Below are 23,253 nucleotides of genomic sequence, written 5' to 3'. Positions count from 1 at the left end.
GGGACCCTCCCTCGCTCCGTCGCCCTGCATGCGCTCTGTCTCATCCTGACAGGAGAGGCCAGGCATGAGGAACACAAGTTGAAGTCAGAGAGGCTGGGGCTGAGAATGCCTGCTCCCACCAAGCGTCAGGTTGCTCATCTGTAAATGGGACACAGCGACGGTCACCACCTCTCAGAGTGATCCTAAGGATCCAGTGAGGTCTGGAGGGAGGGAGGAAGAGGGACAGAGAGTCCTCACCCTGTCTCTTGGGGCCCGAAGGTCACTACCGCTGGAGACTGCCCAGTCAGCCCCATGCACACCCTTCTCCCTGAGCTGGAGTGTTAGCGGCAGGCCCTTGTGCGTTATGTCCTCACACTGTCCCTGTGCCAAAGGAGTGCCTTCCAAAGAGCATGCCCCCGTGGCCAAAAAGAGTTCTGAAAGCCTTCCTAGGAAAGTGGGGAGCAGGAAGGGGTCTGCTCTTTGCCCCTACCCGAGTCATTGACCGGTTCCCAGGTGGGCCCACAGAGAACCCAGGAAATGGTACTTAGCTACAAGGTGGGGTGTGATGGCCTTTTGTGCTGACAGAGAGGCCAACAGAAATGCTGTGCTGTGCTGTGCTGTGCTGTGCTGGGAAAAGCAAAGCCCACGCCACGTTGGAAAATCAGGGTTCCAACCCACTCTTTTTTTTTTTTTTTTTTAATGTTTACTCAGTTTTTGAGAGACAGACAGTGAGTGGGGAGGGACAGAGAGAGAGGGGGAGACACGGAATCCAAAGCAGGCTCCAGGCTCCCAGCCGTCAGCACAGAGCCCGACACGGGGCTCGAACCCACAGACCGCAAGATCGTGACCTGAGCCGAAGTCGGACGCAAACAGACTGAGCCACCCGGGCGCCCCCCAACCCACCCTTAATCCTGGCACCCCATAATCAGCCTCATCGTCGTCCAGCGTGATCAGTATCCCTACCACCGCCCTCGTCCTGTGCCCGTCGGAAGCCAGACTGCCCCACGTGCACTGTGTGAGGGTCCAGTTCTCTGGGTCCCTTTCGAAGGATGGGGTTGGAGGGACCAAACAATGTGCTCACGTGAGGAGGTGCTTTTTATTTTCCATTTCCTTTTTAAAATCTACATAACATAATATTTGCCATTTTAACCATTGGTGTGAGGTGGAGAGGCATAAGTAACCGTCCCCACCATCCACCTCCGGAACTTTTCCATCTCCCCAAACTGAAACCCTGTCCACATTAAACACGATCTCCCCAGGCTTCTCCCCCGCCGCCCCCCGCCACCGCGGCGCCTGCAGCCACCATTCTGCTTTCCGTCTCTGAGTTTGATGACTCTAGGGACCTCATGCGAGTGAAGTCATGCAGTGTGTGTCCTTTTGTGACGGGTTCATTTCACTTCGCATAATGTCCTCAACGTTCATCCACGTCGCAGCGTGTGTTGGAACTTCCTTCTTTTTTAGGGCTGCGTGATACTCTATCGTATGGCTCGGTCACGTTTTGTTCTCCCCGTGCATCCATCGTTGGACACTTGACTCGTTTCTGCCTTTCAGCCACTGTGAATCACGGTGCTCTGAGCGTGGTGTAGAGATGTCTCTTTGAGACGCTGCTTTCCATTCTTCCGGGTACCTGCCCGCAAGAGGAGTGGCTGGATTGTAATGATAATTCTATAGTAAGTTTTTCGAGGAACCGCCCTGCCGTTTCCCACAGCTGCTGCACCAGGTTACGTTCCACCAGCAGTGCACGCATTTCCCCCGCATCTTGCCCAGTGCTGTTCTGGGTTTTGGTAACCGCCATCGATTGGGTGCGAAGTGGTATCTCATTGTGGTTTTGGTTTGCATTTGCCCAAGTTGAGCATCTTTTCATGTGCATTCCGGTCGTGTGTATCCGTTCAAGCCCTTCATACGTTTTTTTCATTGGGTTGGGTTTTTTTCTTGTTGAGTTTTAACAGCTCTTTATTCTGGATCTCAATCCCTTACCAAATTCATGATTTACCAATATTACCTCTCATTCCGTGGATTTTCTTCTCACTCTGTCGACATGTCCCCTTATATACAGAAGTTTGTACTTTTGATGATTTCCGGTGTAGCTGTTTTTTTTCCCTTGGGTCCTGTGTATGTTTTGTCTCTGACTGCTTTAGTATTATATCCAAAAAAATAATAATTGCCACACCCTGGTGTCATAAAGTGTCATAAAGCTTTCTGTATGTTTCTTTCTAAGATTTTTATAGTTTCAGTTCTAATGTTTAGGTCTTTGATCTGTTTGAATTAATTTTTTTTATGGTGTGAAGTTTGGATCTGACTTTATTCTTCTGCATGTGGAATCCAGTTTCCATGACACCATTCGTTGAACACTGACCTTTCACCCTGGAGTGGTCTTGGCTCCCTTGTCTCAGACCATTTGACCGTGTATGTGAGGGTTTATTTCTGGGATCTCTGTTCTATGCTGCTTTTGTAAAGTTTTATTGGAACATGGCCACACCATTCACTTATGTATTGTCTACAGCTGCTTTGGAGAGAAAACAGAGTCAGAGTAGCTGTGACAGAGAAAGTCAGGCTCTGGGGGCAGCTGGGTGGCTCAGTCGGTTAAGCATATGACTCTTGATTTTGGCTCGGGTCGTGATCTCTTAGTTTCGTGGGTTCAGACCCAGCATTGGCTCTGTGCAGAACCAGCTTGGGATTTTCTCTGCCCCTCCCCTACTCATGCTGTCTCTCTCTCTCTCTCTCTCTCTCTCTTTCTCTCAAAATAAATAAATAGACTTTAAAAAGAAAGAAAGAAAGAAAGAAAGAAAGAAAGAAAGAAAGAAAGAAAGAAAAAGAAAGGAAAGAAAGAACATTAGACTGCCAAAGGCAATATTACCATCTGACAATATGGTCCAGTCTCCTCTGCCTGCATGGCTCTGGGACGTGAGCTCCCTGGATGGCTTCTTCCATGTTCCCCTGGCAGGCAGTGCAAGGTTCACCACCTAGTAGGTGCTCCACCACCTAGTAGGTGCTCTGCCAGTGGTGTGGGTTTGTTGCCTTCTGTTGACCGGGAGGATTTTCAATGGCCTCTGCCTTGGTACACTTCCAGACACATAGTGGCAAAGACGTTAAAGTACTACAGGACCTCTCATTCATTCCCTAGGGGCCCTTCGTTTTTTCCCTGGTGGCCCCTCCTTCACGCCTCAGGACTTCTCCTTCCCTATTGATTTGGCTAGAGGAGAAACTGAGATGCATAGTTGAACTATTTCACAGCATCCTGGAGGCTCCCTGCTGCACCAGATGTTAGCCTTTTAGTTGCTGAATTTGGGGAAAGTGGGGAGCAGTTCCAGGCGGGCAGCCAGGCAGTGGGAGGGGCTCAAGGCAACTTACCAACCAGACAAGGGTGTTTTACTGGTTAACAGTACCGTGAATAGCACTGAGGCAAAGGCCTAGAGCAGGCCATGGTCCATGGGCAGTGCCCACGCCAGGCGCCTGGCCCCGGCCACTTGTTGGGGCCACAGATGCAGTCACAGGGGCCAATGTGTTCTGACAGCCTCCAGTCCAGGTGCTGGAGTGTTCCACTCCCCAGCGCCTCTGCTGGCGAGACAATGCATTACCGCCCCTGCTTTACAGATGAGGAAATATGTTCAGAGATTTATCTGCGGTCACAGAGGGAATGGGGACACCCCCCCGGGGACATCTTGGGGGTCCAGACCCCTGAGGGACACTGTGACTCAACCCCATTTCTTGCAAGACTCCCATCCTGAAATAGGGCCCCGCCGAGCACCCGGACAGGTAGAATGTCCTGGAGCAAGAAGGGAGAGGACTTGGCCACAGGAACAGGAGAGGGAGTGCAGCGGGGATGGGGGAGGGGAACAAGCTAAGCCAGGCCAGGCCCACATAGGCAGCAACCGGACGGTCGGAGGATTTCATTGCCCACTCAACCATGGCACACCCCAGCTCAGAGATCATCTCTTCTGGCTCCCTTTAAACAATAGAAAGAAATCCAAACCTCCTGGCCTTCAAAGGCCTCACCGAGCTGTCCAGCGCCTTCAGCCCACCTGCCCAGCACCCTCAGGGCTCGCCCCCGCCCCCACCCTGCCCCCCTACCCCACTAGCTGAAATACCACCTTCTCTCCAAATCTCCCCGGTGCTTGGCCCTCCTCTTTGGCACTCCACCATCTCTTCCGGGTCACACGTTCTGAAATTTTTTATTTTCAAAATGTCAAACCCATGGAAAAACTGGAACAACAACATGATAAGTCCTCCTATAGAACTTTGCCTGGGTTCCCCAACTGTCAGCATCTCCTGTGAGTGGCCACTGCATCCCTCCCTGGGAATACACACCAGTCTATACCTTTTGCCAACCGGCAGGCTGTAGATGCTGTGACAGCCCACCCCCCCCCAACACCCGAGCACAGGGCTGCCGTCCTGGGGAACCTCACCTAGGAAAAACGACACTAACTCAGTAACTTCATCCGCAGCATTCAGGTTCAAAAAACAACACAGGAAGTCATCCTCTAGATGACCAATTAAGGCTGTAACGGGGCTGACGTGCCTTTTGGCCAGTGTTCCCAGCCCAACGGGCGCCTGCTGACTCTGTTTGAGGTGTATCCTGGCAGAACTGTTTTGTGCATCGTCAGGTACACACGAGCATGCAGCTGGTGGCGCTCTGCATACATCTTCCTCTCTCATAAATAGAATTACACTGCGTGCGTAATGTTTTGCAACTGCCTTTGTACTCCCGGAACTTTTCCACATGTCATCCTGTGTCCCTCAGCATATCTTTGCCAGTCCCCCACGGAAGCTCACGTCCAGCTTGCTTTCCTTTTATTTGACCAGCCCTCGCCACATCGGCAGCGTGGCCGGCTCCCCAGGGAGCCCCCTTGCTGCCAGCAGCCACCCCCCCCCATCCTGCAGGAGACCCTAAAACTCCCAGAGTGTTGAGGTCTCGTGCCCTCGCCGCCACAGCCCCCAGGCCGAGGACAGCGTCCAGCTCCGTAAACAACACCAAAAGGCAACGTTTGAAGGATCCTCGTTCTGCACCGTGCTCTCCTCTGGGTGCTGCGCCTGCTGGTATTTCTGTAATCCTCCCACACCCTCCGAGGTGGGCAAGCATTACATTCACTTTACAGATGCACACGCCAAAGCCCAAAGAGGTCACCGAGGTGGTCAGTGTCACAAGGCAGTAAGTGAGGTTGGCTCTAGGGTCTGTGCATTTAACTACTGCCCCTTCGATGTGAAACCAGCTCAACTGAATTGAACCCACCCACCCCAGCAACCAGCTTCAGTGTTTGTCCTGTCGCTACTAGCCCCTGCCTTCTTGCCTCACCCCCAGACCCAGGCAAAGGGGCAGCCCACCGGGATACGTGTCTGCCTCCATCGCCTCCTCCAAGCTGTGTGACCAAAGCTGGCTACCCGCCGTCTCTGAGCCTCGGTTTTCTCACCGTGAGTGGGGCTGGCAGTGGGAGACCCTGTTGTGGAGGCTGACCTTGGGCAGCACCCCACCGCTCCAGGTGAACAGTCAGGAGCCTGATAAGAGGGCGTTCCCTCCCCCAGAGAGCCCTGTGGGGCCCAGCTGCCTGCCACCCAGTGACTGATGTTCAGCTGCTGCAGCCCGAAGCCAGAGCAAGTTTATGATGCTCTAGCTGGTTTTTAATCACAGCAAGATGAGAATTTGGCAGATTCAGACACCGATTCGTGCGACAAACATTGTCTGGTGTCTCATTTGTCTTTCTCTGGCTTCAGTGGTGATGCCGGGGGGGGGGGCTTCCACTCTGGGGAGCACCCCCCCCCCGAAGTCCCTCAGGCCTCTTCCATCTGCCCATGCCTACTGAGCACCAGCCCCAGCCTTGAGGGAGAGGGACGCAGGGACTGGCCTGGAAGGGATCTCGGAAGCCCCTGCCAGGAGGCTCCCTCCGTCTGAGCGTCACTGCATGCCTGGCACAGCCCACCTTCTGCTGGGTTGACTGTCTGGCCCACCCCCCAGGGGTGTCACCGCCTAAGAGGCTCTGTATCTGCAACGGCAGATGCTCAGAGGTGTCCAGATCTCCTCCACTCAAGCGTCGCCTCCTCAGGAAAGTCCTCCCTGACCACCGTAGACAGACTGTTGCCTTCATGGCTCTCAGGGCTGGGGCAGAGTTTTCCCCACTCTGTCTGTCGGTTGTCTGTCTGACCACTGACAGTGGTCACCATCACCTGCATGGCACTTGACCCATGCTGGGGACCCTGATAGGACATTTACGAGTGTAAACAGTCCCAACAGCCTCACTCTTCGGACGGGACACAGAGAAATTCAGGAGTTGCCCCAGGCTACACAGCTCAGAAAGAGCCAGACCAGCTGGTAACGTGTGGGCATTCCTGGTCTGTGCCACACTCCTCAGGGGGCGAGGACCCTGGTGGGCACTCCATCGGCATTTGTGAACTGTTTCCCTGGCAAATGCTGGTCCACGTGCTGGGGGCCTGGGAGGAAGCTGTTAACTCTGTGCATCATGGACACAAGAAAGAGACGGGGGCGGGGGGACAGCAGAAGAGGGATGGCATGTCAGCTTTGCCACAGAGGCTGAGTAAAAGTCCATCTGGCAGATGGGCAGAAGGAAGGGCAGCCCAGGCAGGGGGAACAACATTTGCAAAGCATGGCAAGTGCAGGAAGCCGCGATGAGAGTGGAGGGCCACCCATGTGTAAAGCACAAAGGTTGGGGAACATGGCAAAAACAAAATCACTCAGTGTACTAGACAGCTCAGGCTGATATGACAAACCACCACAAGCTGGGGGCGTAAGCAACACACATTTATTTCTCACAGTTCTGGAGGCTTGGGAGTCCAAGGTGAGGGGGGTCAGTGAGGTCAGTTTCCGGTGAGTTCTCTTTCTGGCTTGCACGTAGCCGCTTCTTGCTGTGCCCTCACGTGCCTGAGAGAGGAGTGGGGTCGTCGGTCTCTCTTTCTCTTCTTGTAAAGACTCTAATCCCATGGGGGCTCCACCCACATGGCTTCATCTAAGCCTGTTTACCTCCAAATACCATCATATTGGGGTTAGGGTTTCAACATATGAATTGTGGGGGACACAAACCTCCAGTCCATAACACGCGGCTGTATTAAGCAGAAAGAGTTGTAATACAGGGGGTCAGGAGCCTGCCGACATCACCAGAAAGTCTGGAGGTACAGTCCCTCAGGAACCAGCCCAGAGCAGCACTGCAGAACTGGCCCGGATCAGCCTCTGCCACAGTCACGAAGGTGGGGGGTCAAGAGGCTGGCGCTGGGCCCCCAGATGCTGCTGGAGGAAAAGCCAGACCCTCCTCCCAGACACAGGAGATGAGGCATAAGAGCAGGGAAGGGCCTGGGCTGGGGAAGCGGGGCGAGCAGCGGGGCATATTGACCCATGACTATGCGAGGTCCCTGAAAAGCCCAGGGAAGGACATCCCAAGCCCTCGCTGCAGGGAATGAGCTCTCTAGCCTCTGCAAGGCAGGCAGGAAGTTGGTGTGGATGCTCTCCCTCTCCAGCACACCTCCCTGGGTGGTGGGGGCCCCAGATTGCTTTTTCCTTCCGTGCTTCCTGGGCTCTCCAGTCCCCTCTGACACTTCTCTGCTCAGGGATGACAGCTGAGCGGGTAATTCCCCCCAGCCATCCTCATTGTTCACTGCAGGGCCTGCTGGCTGTTCCCTGAGGAAGCTCTTTAAGACGATTCATTTGCATCTCCCTTTATCCGGTGCCCTGCCCCACCCAGTGTAAATCTCCAAACCCACTGCTGTAGAAGCAGAGCATAAATCTGTCAGGCCTCTGCAGCTGCGGCGGTGACCGTGGCTCTGCGTGTCCCAGACGCTCGGCAGTCCAGGAAGTGCCTATGGCTGGGCTGTCAGGCAGCTTTTCGGGTTCAAGAGACAGGAAGAACTTTGGCCAAAATCATCCCAAGAGGATTAGATGTGGGGTGAGGGTCAGGGCGGCCTAGTGCAAGCGGGAGCCAGGCCAGCACGACGGGGGCTCAGGAGAGGAAATGGCAAACAGGCATGTTGCCTCTGTTGGAATAACTCAGCCACAGGTGTAGGCGTTTTCCAGGTGACAAAATATTTCAAACCTCGGGAAAATAAAAAGAGCCTAGGGGCACCTCTGTGGCTCAGTCAGTTAAGTGTCCGACTCTTGATTTCGGCTCAGGTCATGATTTCGTGGTTGGTGAGATTGAGCCCCACATCGGGCTCTGTGCTGCCAGCACGGAGCCTGCTTGGGATTCCCTCTCTCCCTCTCTCCCTACCCCTCCCCAGCTCACACACACACACACACACACACACACACACACTCTCTCTCTCTCTCTTTTTCTCTCTCTCTCAAAAATAAATAACCATTAAAAAAAAACTAAAAGACAAGAGCTTATACTTACATGGCACTGCCCGTGTGCCCAGAATCATTCTAAGACACTGAATGAACCCACCCACCATCCAGATTAGCTGGCATTTATTTTATTTTATTTAAAAAATTTTTTTTAATGTTTATTTTTGAGAGAGAGAGACAGAGACAGAGACAGAGACAGAGCATGAGTGGGAGAGGGGAAGAGAGAGAGGGAGACACGGAATCTGAAACAGGCTCCAGGCTCTGAGCTGTCAGCGCAGAGCGTGATGCGGGGCTTGAACCCACGAACCACAAAATCATGACCTGAGCTGAAGTCTCACACTCAACCAACTGAGCCACCCAGGCGCCCCAGAATAGCTGGCATTTATATTGTGCCATAAAAGGGGGGCAGGGAGAGGAAGCTAGTACTCTGGGGCTGCCCCCGCCCCTGCCAGGGTGGACGGTCCCTCACACATGTATGTGCATTGGCCATAGAGTCCCATGCATTGGAGGACCGTGGCAGACTGTGTCAGTACCCTACGCCCCTGCAACCCACGCTCTGGACATGCCCTTCCACAGTTGCTGTCGAGAGGTCTATATCCATGATCAGAGAGCCCCAGAGGGACATGTTAGCCCTGTGACCCCTGAACTTGGAGGAGGCCACTCCCTCCCGACCTGCATCCTGTCCATTGTCACTCACATTGACCTTCAAGACGTTTCCCAACTCGGGGGCTATCACCTGCCGGCTCCTCTGCCTCAACCCCAGCAGAGGGGCTGTGTGGTCCAGAAGTTACCGTTTCATTTGTGGGCTTTGCACAAATTCTATCAGACGGCACTTACCTATTTAGCACCGTGCCCTGTTTGGATCCCTGTGGTGTTTTCAATCTTTGGCCGCGCTAAGAACGCCTGGAGAGCCTACACGCACATGCAAAGGTGTGTCCCATGGCTTCTCGACCTTGCAGCCATTCGGCTCAGGATTCTAAACTCAAGAGGGCTATGTGTCCACCCTGAGCTGGTAAGGGAAGCTCCCACCGAAGGCTGAGTCAGCAGAGGAGTGAGGACATTCCCTCAGAAGGGGAGTGTTTGCAGGAGGGGAGATGGCTGTGCGTGGCTGCCTGGTAACACAGGGAACACGCTCACCGCAGCCTGGGGACTGCAGACCGGAGGGCGGTGTGGGCATTTGTAACGAAGGGGCCCCCGAAGTGTCCACAATTCTGACCCATAATTCTGCCTCTTGCAATGCTCCTGAAGGATCTCCTCGTAGACGGAAACGAGGAAACGGCTGACAACATAGCTCTCGCACCCCCAAGTGTCAGCAAGAACACTGCTCTCTGAAAATAGAGGTTTCCGTTCATGATTTACATCCCAGCCACATACTGGTGTTGGAAGGGAGTGGTTAAAAAGGAGAACGCCTGGGTGGCTCAGTCGGTTGAGCATTGACTCTTGGTTCTATGTCAGGTCGTGATCCCAGCATCGCAAGATCGAAGCCCCACACTGGGGCTCCACGCTAAATGTGGAGCCTGCTTAAGAGTCTCTCCGTCTCTTCCTGTGCCCCTCCCTGGCTCCTGCTGTCTCTGTCTCTCTCTCTCTCTTTCTCTCTCTCTCTGTCTCTCTCTCAAAAAACAAAAGTAGAGTTTTTAAAACATGAGGCAGAAGGATGCTCATGAAACAGTGGTCACGAAAAAGCTAACACAAAATGCCTTGAAAAAACGACCAGTAGAAAATTCACAAAAAGACAGAGTGGTTCATTCCAGGTGGTGAGATTATGGGTGACTTTCGTTTCGTTTGTACTGTGCTGTGACTTTCTAGGTTTTTAGAATTTAAAGGCTGTAAGGTATCAGTGGCAGCATGAGGGGCTGGTCCCCTGGGCTCACTGGGTGAAGGACCCGGGAGCTTGGCTGCAGGCTGTGACAGGCCAGGCTGGCACACGGCGTGGGGAGGGACGGGTCCCTCGCGTGTCTTGCTGAGCCACATTCTGAGGCCAGCTGGCAGCGAGCCAAGGGCTCCATCATCTCGTCCGTGGCCACGGGGGCTTACCTGGAGTGACAGACCCAGCGGCTCAAAGTTCTGGGAGATCAGGCAGTCAGAGGCAGAGTCCTAGACCTTGAGTGGAGGTCCTGGCAAAACCATACTGTTAAGAAAGCACTGACCACCCTGAGGCCATATTTGGGGTTCCCTCTTGATGTTGGGCAATGCTTCCTCTTGGAACGTGAGTAATGGAACCCGCTTTGGTCCTAATCCTGTGATATCTGTCACCTACCCGCTGTGTGGCCTTTGGTGAGGCACTTGACCTCTCGGAGCCTGTTTAGTTCCTTCGTGCATAAAACGGAGACAGTAAGTCTCACGTGAACTGATTCCTGGGAAGATTAAACAAGTAGGAAGCATCTAACTGCCCGCTGCCTTTACTTCTCTGAGTGATTCCTAGAGGGCCTGGACTTTGCCATTAGAGTGGGAAATGGTGTTGCTTTTCTCTAGCCACTGCCCTGATCAGCCCTGGCTCATCTTTCTTCTGGCTCCTGGATGCCCTCTGGGGTCACACGGAGGCCCCGAGGCCTCTGTTCCCTGGTGGCCACACCTTCTTCACATCAAAAATGGCAAAAGCAGCGAGGAGTGGCCAGGCATCTGCCAGCTTTGTGGCATCTCACATGTTCACCGTTGCTTTGGGCTGGCATTTCATTAAGATGTAAGCCTTCCCATAAAACCACCCGACTCTTCAACTATTTTCATCATTTCCGCTAACTCCGCACGGCTGGTTAGCTTTAATGGGCCACGGAGCTGGCATTGGACATCTCTTCTCAAGCAGATCTGAGATGATGTATTTGGGAGAGGTGGATGCACCCGTAGGATTGTGAGGGTGTGAACTCCAAGGCCTCGAACTTCCATAATGGCTGTTCCCCCCACCCCCAGACGTCTGTTCGGCCACTGGTTTTATGAATGTGTTTGGAGTGTGTACTCGGGGCCCAGCCACGCTCCACGGGAGTGGGAAGGGGACTTCATCTGATGCGGATGAATCGGGGGCCCATGGGCCGCAGCCCCCTGTAGGAGGCACCAGGCAGTGCAGATCCGTGGATTCTCCCCCCACACCCACTCATGTGCTCACAGCGGGTTAGCCCGCTGTGCCACAGGGAAGCAGCGTTGCCCCAGGGTTAAGGGCATGGCGTGGTGAAGGCTGAATCCCCTGCCCAACTCCTGCTGCTGTGTGACTTTGGGCACATTACTTGGCCTCATTCCCCGGCACAATTTCGTGGAGCTGTGCTCAGGATTAAATGCGTAAAGAGCTCAGAACCATACTTGCATATAGCAAATGCTAAAAAAAAAAAAATGGAGACTGATTACCCCAGGCCAGATGCTGGGTTCCAAAATAAGAAGGGTCCTGTGCCCCAGGAGGTGGCATGGGGGTGGGGAGGCAGACACACGATGCAGAGTCACAGTGGAGGTAGGGTAGTGGGGGGAGGTGACAGGGTGGGTCACAACGGGGTGTGGGCAGCGGGGGCGCCGGGGGTGGGTCACAATGGCATGTGGGCAATGGGAGTCCCGGGTCCCCTTCCAGGGACTGCCCACCTGGTGGGGAAGGAATGAGCTGGGTGGAAACACTCTGGATATCACCCTCTCTTTCCTGTGCACCCACTGGGGACCAGACCTCAGCCGGTGGATGTCCCAGCTCTCCCTACCCCACCCTCCCCCCTCCTGTCCCCCTCCTCCCTTCTGCCCTGGCTCCGGACTCACCTGCTCTCACTGGCCACAGGTGCAGGGTCCATCATGGCCCCCTTCCCTTCATGTCTCACTTTGGCCACCTCCAGAAGCGGACTTGATACTGAAAAGATCAAGTATGAAAAGCTGAAAAGATACTTTGTATGATATCTATCTTGTAAAATCTACTGAGACTTAACTCGTGACCTAACGCAAAGACTGTCTCAGAGAAGGTCCCGCGTGCCGTTATTGTTGGGTGGGGTCCCGTGCCCGTCTGTTAGATCTGGCTGGGCTATCATGTTCTTCAAATCTTCTGTGTCCTTACTTACCTTCTGTCTGGTTGTTCTGTCCATTATTGACAGTGGGATATTGAAGGCTCCAGCGATTATTATAGAACTATTTTTCCCCTCAGTTCTGTCGATAATGGCCTCTCATTATGTGTGTAAATGTTTATCATTTTTTCTTCTTGCTGTACTGAACCTCTTAATTCATATAAAATGTCCTTCTTTGTCTCTTGTAACATTTTCTCAAATTTTCTGCATGACTATCTTCTTTTGCATTTAGTTGATTTTTTTTTGTAGTGAAACATTTTAATTCCCTTCTCATTTCCTTTTGTGTATGTTCTGTGGCGTGTGTGTGTGTGTGTGTGTGTGTGGTTGTGTGTGGTTACCATGGGATTGCTTTTAACATCCTAAAGTTACAACATTGTAGTGTCAATTTATACCAGCTTAACCTCAATAACACATGAAAACTCAGCTACTTTACAGCCCTGACCCCGCCTTCTGTCAGTTGTTTTTTTTTTTTTTTTTTTTTTTTTTTTTTTAATTTTTTTTTTTTCAACGTTTATTTTATTTTTTTTGGGACAGAGAGAGACAGAGCATGAACGGGGGAGGGGCAGAGAGAGAGGGAGACACAGAATCGGAAACAGGCTCCAGGCTCTGAGCCATCAGCCCAGAGCCCGACGCGGGGCTCGAACTCACGGACCGCGAGATCGTGACCTGGCTGAAGTCGGACGCTTAACCGACTGTGCCACCCAGGCGCCCCTCTGTCAGTTGTTAATGTCACAAAATTACATCTTTATGCATCTTGTGCCCAAAAGCATAGATGAATAATTAGGTTTTTAAATATATCAGTCTCTTAACATAGAGACCAAAAAGTAGAGCTACAGACCAAAGTCATAACAGTACTAGCGTTCATAATTGTCTGTCTGTTTACTTTTACCGGAGATTATTTCTTCAGAAGGCTTCGAGTTACTTGTTCAGTGCCCTTTCATTTCAACCTGAAGGACCCCCTTCACTGCAGGGCCGGTCTAGTCATCGGGGCAAGGCTTTCAGCTTTGGTTGATCTGGGAATGTCTTCATTTCTTCCTCATTTTTGAAGGACAGTTTTCCCAAATGTAGGATTCTTGGTTGACAGCTTTTTTCCTTCAATGCTTTAAACACATCAACCCATGCCTTCTAGCCTCCAAGGTTTCTGATGAGAAATCTCCTCCCAACCTTATCAGTGAAAATATGATGAAAAGCAATCTTCCTCTGAGCTTTAGAGATGTTAATAATGAGCCTTATCGTGTTTTACACAACACAACATTTCCTTATATGTTGTAGCACCATTTTGAGACCAGGAACTGGGTATTTTAAGTGTAGACATTACGAGCCAAGTGTAGACTATACAAGCCAAAATTACAGTTTTCTAAACTTGAAGTGAAAAGGCCACTGAACCATCTTATAGATTTTGATTTCTAACAAAGTAAATATCAATCTTGAAAAGCCCACACAAACAAACAAAAAGCCCATTGGGGGGTCTTTTTTTTTATTGAGTAAAGGGGTTTTGGGAATAAAAAGTGAGGAAACCACTGTGGTCTCAGACATCCCCAGCCATGATTGCATAATTGGCCCACTTCTTGCTCTGCCCTCACAAAGCCCCATTGTGAAGTCATGGCAAGACCTGTCTATATAAGACCCTGGCTCGGCTCGCTGTTTGGTCTTTACAGCCCAGGAAGCTTTGGTGACCTGTCGGCCTTTGACCCTAGCTAGTTTGATTTCGACTTCTCTTTTTTTCATTTTGTTTATTTATTTTTTTATTTTCACTTTTCTTTTTTCTCTACTCCTTTTCTCTCCCGATTTTTTTTTTTTTGCCTTTTTCTGTTTTTACTTTTTTCTTTTTTTCTCCTTTTTTAGTTTTTCTTTTTCTCAATTTTTCTTCGTTTCCTCCCTTCATTTTCTTTGTGTGTGTGTGTGTGTGTGTGTGTGTGAGTGTGTGCACGTGTGTGTTTTTCATTTGTTTTTTTTGTGTTAGCGTTTTAGTACAGTTAGTATAGTTCATATTGTTAGTATAGTTCATATTGTTAGTATAGTTCATATTGTTAGTTTAGTTCATAAGCATAGTATTGTTAGTATTGGCAAATTTTGTAGGTTGGTATTGTTGGTTAGCATAGTCCGGGTAGTTAGCATTATTTAGCGTTAGTATAGTTAGTAGGTCACCATGCTTCAGGGGCGTAAGGCCATTACCGCTGGTGAGGAGGACATCTGTATTTACGAGCTCCCCGAGACCACCAGTGACGGCAGCGTCCCCACGATGAAGCTGGCCCCGCACATCCTAACCGGGAAGCAGTCTGATGTGAAGTTCATCAGGAAAACCCAGAAGGACCCCGCTGGCCTCCAGGGACTTTGTCGTGAAGCCCAGAATATGAAGACCTCAAGTCACCCAAGTATTGTCAAGTCACTCGAGGTGATCAACACCAAGGAAACGTTAGTCCTCCTTTCAAAATATGTACGCAGAGACAACCTGTGTGAGGATTTTCCGCACCGTGGCCAAGTGACGGAGGAGGTTCCAGACAAATTCTGCCAGCTGTTATCGGTTGTGGAGTACTGCCACCAACAAGGTATGATCGGCGGGTATCAGAAGCTGGAGACACTGCTTTTTGGGAAGAAGCTGAAGGTAAAACACACGGGGGTTGGACTGAGCATCCAGTTTGCTGGCTACAAACTCCACACTTTCTGGGACAGCCCCCCTTATTCTGCCCCGCGACTCTTCCTGCAGCAAAGGGAGGACACCCCTTCCGCAAACGCTTGGAGCCTGGGGGTGGTTTGGTACTGCTTGGCCACCGGGTTTGAGCCGTTTGAGGGGGAAGTCTTCTGGGAAGCGGAACGAAATCTCGACAACAGGGAACACAATGCTTTGATTTTCATGTCCCTGGAGAGTGAAAACATGTGGTACACGTTGACCACTATCCAGCCCACGATCTGCACACCAACCGCAGTCCGCTGCTGGAGCTCCATCGCGACCTGTTCCAGCACAGGCCTGTCCTCAGAGCGGAGTAGTCTGACCTCCGAAGGGACCAGCATAGGGACCACGATTAGCGGGCCCAGATGCAACTCACCAGCCACAAACTCCGACACCAGCAGTGAATACAGGCAGCCAGGGAGGATGTCCCTAGAGCCAAAAAATCAGGTTCTGAAACCTCTGGATAAATTCAAAACTTTGTTCAAAAAGAACAACAAAGTAGAACCCAAAGAAAATGCAAATAAATGAGAGCCATAAGAGAGCCACATGTCCGTGCCTTTATTTTATTTTGTTTTTTAACTTTAAAGGGACTTAAATGTTTGTTTTGAAACAGAAGGGACAGTGCGAGTGGGGGAGGGACAGAGAGAGAATCCCAAGTCTACTCTGTGCTATCAGCTCGGCTCACAAAACAGATGGTGACCTGAGCAAGACCAAGAGTGGGACGCTTGAGCCACTGAGGCCCACCCAGGAGCCCCGTCCCTCGTTTTAAGTGCAGGGAACGATGCTGAGCTCCAGGAAGCCCGGGGACATGGCACAGGAGATTGGCCAGGGCGACGGGTGGGACCAGATCCAGAACAGCTTCACAGGCTGGAGGAGTGTCGGTGGGATGGTGACCTGCTGGATTTGGAGTTGTAGGAAGCACAAGGTGGAGGTGGTGAAGTTTTGGAGTGATGGGGGGTTCGTGGGTCTGGAGCCGATGACCAAGGAAGAATTCGTGAAGAAGTCTTTGGTGCAAAAAGGTGATTTTATTAAAGCACAGGGACAGGTCCCATGGGCAGGGAGAGCTGCACTGGCGTCATGACGGGTAGCTCGTTATATACCCTCGGGTTGGGAGGGGGTTAGGGAGAGAGCCAGAATTCCTTGGAGACCCCATTGGTCACAATGGCGTACGGGCAACGGGAGCCTGGGGGGTGGGTCACAATGGGGTGTGGGCAGCGGGAGCCCCGGGGTGGGTCACAATGGGGTATGGGCAGCAGCGGGAGCCCGGGGGGTGGGTCACAATGGCGTGTGGGCAGTGGGAGCCCCGGGTCCCCTTCCAGGGACTGCCCACCTGGTGGGGAAGGAATGAGCTGGGTGGAAACACTCTGGATATCACCCTCTCTTTCCTGTGCACCCACTGGGGACCAGACCTCAGCCGGTGGATGTCCCAGCTCTCCCTACCCCACCCTCCCCCCTCCTGTCCCCCTCCTCCCTTCTGCCCTGGCTCCGGACTCACCTGCTCTCACTGGCCACAGGTGCAGGGTCCATCATGGCCCCCTTCCCTTCATGTCTCACTTTGGCCACCTCCAGAAGCTGACTTGGGTGACCACGCATAGCAGGCTCTTTTTGCCCAGATGTTGGCTCAACAGTAATCCACTTGTCTCACTGGAAAGTCTTAAGACACCACATAAAACCAAATCATGGCTCTGTGCCCTCTGTATACATGACAGAGAACCCCAATATAACAGACTGGTGAGGAAGGAGGTGGCGTGAGATCAGAGGGTCCCTAGTAATGGCCCCCGAGTTGTAACTACTGAGAGGCTTGTCACCTCTGGGTCCCCCAGGAGATTCACTCCTCTCTCCCCTTCATCCCCGACCAGAAACACTCCAGATTTGTGCCAGCAGACTGGTTGACTGTACTGTGTTTTAAAGGACAAGGAGTGCATAATTCACTCATTTCTTCACTCAACAAACACGTTTACATGATGGTATATGTGGTGGAGGTTCCATGGGGCACAGGACCCAGGTCCTGCCCTTCAGAGCTGAGGCCACCGCGAATAGGTAAGGGAGCGTGGAGTGCAGTTCCAGAGTCAGGTTCGGATCGCAGCTCTACCGCTGAGTCGCCGTGTGACCTTGGGGAAGTCACTTAACCTCTCGGGGCCTCAGTCTTCCCACCTATAAAATGCATACACTAGTGATGCCTGCCTCGAGGACAGCTGTGAAATTGAAATAAGGTCATTTAGAGAAGCTCTGGGAACGCTGCCCAGGGCAAAGTGCGGCAAGTATTTCCTGCTCATTTAGCGGCCATTACTGAGCACCTACTATGTGCCAGGCACCAGGGATGCAGCAGTGATGGAGACACTGATGGGGTGCTAGGCCCCGGAGGGGTAGACAGGTGAGCAGTGCGGAATACCCAGGAGACCCCAGGTGTGGGAAAGCAGAGGCTCCTGGGGATCACACTCCCTCCGCCTTTCCTGCCCTGAACCTACAGCTGCTGGCCCCTCCTGCTCACCTGCCAGCCAGACCCCATTGTGCTGCGGCATCTGGGGAGCGCTTTGCCAATTGCCTGCCTCAAAGGTGCACTTGTCCTAGCTCTTGCCAGCTGGGGGACCTCAGGACACTGCCTTGGCCTCTCATCACCTGCTTTCTTTCTGTGAGGGAGGACCCAGCCCCTTCCACGGGGGTTCAGCGAGGAGCAGGGGACAGAGTGGGTGGCATCCAGCCAGCAGGGTCAGCTCCTGCGGTGACCGGGAAGCAGCTGGTCAGCTTTAAACACACCTGCAGCTCCCCTGTGGCTCGCGGAGCCTCGTGGTCTGTGGTCTGCAGAGGCGGCCCAGGGCGGGTGATCTATCTGTGCCCCAGGTGTGGTGGAGGGGGGTTAATTAAAAAGGTGGCTGGGAGATGAATTTCTGGAAACACAAATTGGACACCAGTGGAAGCTACTGATCTGCCTAATGGGAAGCCGATGGTTTCTGAGCGTGCAGACAGCTCTGGCTCAGGCGGGTGGCAGGAATCGATGTGGCCCCTTCCCCGAGCTGATCGGCCCCAGGTGCACTGGGAACATGGGTCGGGGAGGGGCCGAGGAGGTGCCATAGAGTTCTGTGTCTGAACCTTCCACTTCTTGGCTAATGAGAACACCCAGGGCAGAGGAGACCCCGCGGCTTTCTGTGCCTGTGTGGACCCCAAGGCTCTAAGTTCCTGTAAGGTGGCCTAATGCTGCTGCTACAGAAATTCTCTTTTGAGGTGTTTGTGAATCCCAAGCCCTCCCACCACTGAAAGTCAAGTCTGGAACTCTAAAAAGGAAGCATAGGGAGGGAGGCCACATGGAGGAGAGGAAGGGTTCTATACAGGTTGCTATATGTCCATGGAGCCCATCCTTTCTCTGCCTCCAAGTCCCTCCCTTCTTCTTCTCTCACCCACTCCCCTTTCTCTGTTATAGCCGAAATTGGTCATAGCCCCGTGGAAGAAGAAAGATGCCTGATGTGTCAGTAGGGAGGCGAGGGATCCTTTTGAGGCATGCCCAGTGGGAGGACTTTCTTTTTCTTCCGGTTGAGTCTAGTTTGTCTTCACTCTTTGAACACTTGGAGACAGGAATTAATTCCCCTGGTCACTGTGTCACTCATTTGTCAGCTCACTCGGCTGCTCACCACATCCATGTGTTCCCATCTTTATTTAGCTCAGCCTTTTTTTTTTCAAGCAAGAAGGGAGATTTCTTAGGAGAACATAGACAGCCCAAGGACAAGCAGAGAATAGAGTAGCTGGTCCTCCCCAAAGATGGGAGCCAGCAACTGTTTAAGACATGAGAAGCCAAGCCTGCTGTATCTTTTGGCCATTCTGGCGTCACACATTCACTCACCTCTGCTCCTCTTTGTACATCACTAGACCCTTCCATCTTTTAAATCTCTTGGCTTCTCTCCGTTTCCACTGCCATGACCCTAGTGTAAAGTACTTTTCTTTTTTTTTTGCCTGGGAAACTGAGGCAGCCTCCTGAATTTTCTCCCGAATCCCACCCTTGCCCATTTCCAATCTGTGTCTCTCACTACAGCCAGAGGGATTTTTAGAAATGAACAGTTTATTCAACAGATTTCACTGATCCTAGGAAAGACGTCAAACTCATAAGCACAGTGTGGAACTGGATTACCACTCCCCCCCATTCGGTGCCCTGTATGGAAGTGCCCTGCTCGGTTGGAGGATTATACAGCACGGCCCATGTTGTCCTCAGGCATGGCAGAGGGGCTGCTGAACAGTGAAAACAGATGTGAGCACACGCGTTAAGAACCAGTGAGTAATTTACCACTTTTCTTTTCCTTTTTCCACCACAATGGCAATATTCCAGATAGAGACAGACTGCTCTGTCAACCTGAGTGCAGAGGGGAGAGGAGACGAAGGAGAGCCACATGTGCATGTAGTCTGAGACATAAAGAAACTTTATTGTAGGCCACTGAGATTTAGAGAATTGTGTGTTATGCAGCGTAACCCATCCTAACCTAACCGATACGCAGAATCCATGAACTCTTGCCCATCGCCCCATTGCTTTGCTGAGGCACCACTGGCCTTTCGGTCCTTACACAAGTTGCTCCCTCCCTCCTTACAACATTTGTCTGTGTCTCTCTCTCTCCTGGGAAAGTTCTTCACACCCACTGTTGGGCAGTTAACAGTTACTCACCAGTGAGGTCTTGGCTTCGCTGTGAAGTACTCAGGAAAGGATGGCCTGGTCCCTGTTCAGAATACCTAGAATTTACCTTCTTTGTCATTAGAGCTCTTTGACTACACTCTAAGTTGGAGGAAAACAGAGCCCAGGGATTTAGTTCATGCTTCTTTGAGGCCCTACTCCACCCCCACCAATGTGCCCGGGCCCATGCTGAGGGGCTGGAGGTAAGGGGGTACATCAGCCCTGCGCCCTGCTCCCACAACCTGCCCCGTGACGGGGAAGATGGGTGTGCAAGCAGCAGCATTTGAACCCATTATGATCGTTCTAGCAGGAAATTAGTGTAAAGGGGCCAGCGAGAAGGCAAGGAAGAGGGGGAGCCAGAGATGGCTTTGAGGAGGATTTGGAGGTGTCCAGGTGGGGGGAGCTTCCTGGGAGAGTGGGCGATGGGGGATCTGATGGAGGGATTGTAGGGCAAGAAGTGGTGCCCAGAGTTTCCAGGACTTGCAAGAGGATGAACCCAGGAGACGTTGGAACCAGAAGTAAATATCTGGCGTCTGTGTGTATTCCTGGGAACACAAGTGAGCATTCCTGTCGGAGTGCCTTTGCAAGCTCATGGTGTTTGCTTCTTGGGGTCGAGGGATGGTGATAACGATGACAGTGGGTTCCAAGCCCTTGCACACCGTGGATATCAGTGGCAGGCTCTGATCCGAGGGTGTGGTGGGCGTGTGTGGGCAGCTGTGTTCCCGGACACAGCAGCGGGAGAGACATCTTTGTCTCCACTCTGCTCATTGGACACGTCTGGATGCCTTAAATTCCTGACTTTGTCTTCTAAGAAAACCCGCCACGGTCTTTCTAGTGAATCAAGGCTTCCTGTGTACACAGCCCAGTAGTCATTTAAAACGTGTATCAGGTGAACAAAATGAAAGAGAGACGAATCGCCGAAGCATCACGTCCCTGGGTATGATGTCTCTCCACGTGATCTTGTTGTTAAAAGAATCCGCAGGGACCAAGATGAAACCAGATGCTCCATGATTAGGGGCTGTGGTCACTCAGCAGGCCCCTGCTCTGGGGAAGTGAGGTGTTTCCTGGGGTTTGAGGGCCCTGATGGGACATGACAGAAAAGCTTCTCAGCCTCCCAAAGGTTGGAGGGTGGGCAGTGATGCTGGAAAAGTCACCCCCCTCTGTGGCCCTTGAGTTTCTCGCTGTTGGAATAGGGAGGGAGGTACCATTCCCCGACTGCCAACCTCCCTGGCTGTGCGGCTTAGGCAGTAGGTGGACAGTTCTCGGAGAAGCCCATTGATTCCAAGGAATTGTGGCTGTTTGATGGTATTATCTTCATGCGGGTGTGAGGTGGACCCTGCTGGGCTCCCCATACTGGAGGGGACAGACACCCACAGAAACTGGACCAGACCCAGCACACAAGCTCTCCTCGGGAAAGCTGACCTCTGTGTGGTGGTTGTCCAGAGGAAGGGACGTCAGCGCTCACTGGGGGGGTGGGGGGTGGGAGGTAGATGGAATAGCACAACCGAGGAGGAGTCTTGTGAGCTGGGACCATAAGGGGAGGAAGAGGGGACGGGTGGGGGCAGGGGGGGCAGGTATGGAGGGGAGCAGAGGAGCAAAGGCCTGCAGGCCCAGGCAGGCCTAGGCGGTGGTGAAAGGAATGCCACCGTCCTGCCTCAGAGAGCTGGTTGAATCTGGCACAACGGGGCCGCTTCCACGGCTCTCTGGGCTAGAGGGTGAAGCTGAGCTCCTGCCTGGCCCTCCGCCCGTCTTGCCGTTTTCAGGTCCAGCAGAGCTCACCCGCAGAGCGTAGACATGAGCCTGCCCACCCGACGGATGGGAGCACGGGCTCTGGTCAGATGATGCGGGGGGGGGGGGGGGGCAGGGGCTCCCTCGCGGCGGACCGGAGGCCACAGGCGTGGGCAGTGTAGACGCTGAGGCTGCACGCTGCCAGGGTCCGGCTAGGGTCATTTCCAAAGCCAGTCGGCTCCTCCCTAGGGCCCCTGCCTCTCAGACTAGCTAGTGCCTGCTGGTGAGGCTTCAGAACCTTCCAGGCCACAGCTGGAGGGATCTGGACCTCTCCAGATCAGCACGTAGGTATCACTTAGTGTGCCCTCTCAGACTGGCATCCCCGGCAGGGTGCAGGGCCCAGCTGCGGAGCCCAACGCTGCGTGTCTGTGCTCCATGTGAAACAGTGCTGCAATCCATGAGTAGTGTCCACAGCGGGTGAGGAAGGGGAGACCTGGGTTATGCACGCCAGCCATTTGCCACTCCTGGTACACCCCCTCGTTTTGCATATGGAGAAACTGAGGCCCAGAGGGAAGAATGCCCTCGTCCAATGGCCTGTCCTTTCACTTCCCGCTCTGGCCTCTCGACGGAACTCTTGGTACCCCCCGTGACACCACGTGAAAACAGTCAACTATGTGTGTGACAAGGAAATCATACTGGATGTGTCTGGACCCACACCATGTTTCTCTTCTTGTTTTTCTCCTATGCCTCTGTTCTGTTTTAATACTTCGTGTGTTTCGTGCATTATGAAGGATGGTGGGACAATGAACATCCGTGGGCCCACAGCTCAACTCCAGAACTAGAACATTCCCAGTCACTTCCATCTTCTCCTTGCCTGGAGGTCACCCCTCTCTGCAATTTGGTGTTTGTTTGTTTGCCATTCTCTTGCTCACAGGCCGACTGAATAAGCCTAAACATTAGATTGCTTCTTTGTTCTCAAGCTCTAAAAACTTGCTGTCTGTATGTAGATCTCTAAAATTTGCATTTTTGTACTCAACGTTTCCCTCTCTCTGAGCTTGAGCTGTGCTGCTGTGTAGCTGGAGTTTGCTGTCACCAGTGTGGAAAGAAATTGTGTGACTGTGCTACAATTTCTTTTTGCATTGCTCTGTCAATGAATATCTGGGTCATTTCCTTTCTCCCCCTCCTCTTGCTAACAGTGCTGCGACGAACTCTTCTTGGGTGTGCCTTGTGTGACTCCTGGGAGTGGATTTGCAGGGTGCTAAGGTATGGGACTGGTCAACCTAACAAGAAAAGGCCAAAGCGGTTTTCAGTGTGGCCAGACCAGGTTTCACACTCATCAACCGTGGGTGCCAGCTGATCTACATCGTCTCAGACCCTCGGTGCTGTCAGATGTCACATGTCTTCCTCACTGTGAGCCTGATGGATGTGAAATCTCTCACGGGGACCTTACCTTGCACTTCCCTGCATCCTCGTGACATCGGGCAGCTTTTCCCGTGTTCATCTGTGCACTCCGTCTCCTCCTCTACGACACACCTGCTGTGGTCTTTTTGCTCATTGCCTCTCTTCTTCCTGTGGATTTATAGGACTTCTTTATGTATTCTGGATACTGACCCTTTGCTAGTTGTACATATACTTTTAGTGATTTGTCTTTTCACCCGTCATTTGGTGAAAGGAAATTTACATTTTACTGCAGTCAAACCTATCGATTTTTTTTATGCTTACTGAGCTTTTAACACCTTGGTAAAGAAATTGTTCCCAACCCAAGTTTGGAAAGATATTCCCCCAGAGTATCCCCGTCTTCAACTTCTCTCTTTCAAATATAGATTTTTAATGTGTCTGGAATTGGTTCCGATGTCCCAGCACCGTTTACTAACTGGGCCGCCTTTCTCCAGTCACATGTCAAGAAGCCTTTTTAAAAGTC

General features: G+C 52.3%; 2 long non-coding RNA genes across 2 annotated transcripts in view; one reads left to right on the top strand and one right to left on the bottom strand.

Annotated features, from left to right (window-relative positions):
* Positions 1 to 19,373, top strand: part of LOC123606070 — a 35,081-nt gene extending 15,708 nt beyond the window's left edge. The window contains exon 3 of the long non-coding RNA XR_006716078.1: positions 18,372 to 19,373. This is a non-coding gene — a long non-coding RNA (uncharacterized LOC123606070). The remainder of the gene's footprint in view (positions 1 to 18,371) is intronic.
* Positions 1,038 to 3,676, bottom strand: LOC123606074. The gene is made up of 2 exons (XR_006716082.1): positions 2,837 to 3,676; positions 1,038 to 1,606 (listed from the first exon to the last, which is right to left on the bottom strand). It is a non-coding gene; the product is annotated as an uncharacterized LOC123606074 (long non-coding RNA).
* Positions 19,374 to 23,253: the final 3,880 nt, after the last annotated feature.

This window comes from Leopardus geoffroyi, chromosome A2, assembly GCF_018350155.1.
Source record: "Leopardus geoffroyi isolate Oge1 chromosome A2, O.geoffroyi_Oge1_pat1.0, whole genome shotgun sequence".
NCBI lineage: Eukaryota > Metazoa > Chordata > Mammalia > Carnivora > Felidae > Leopardus > Leopardus geoffroyi.
This window is presented reverse-complemented; position numbering and strand designations above follow the sequence as displayed.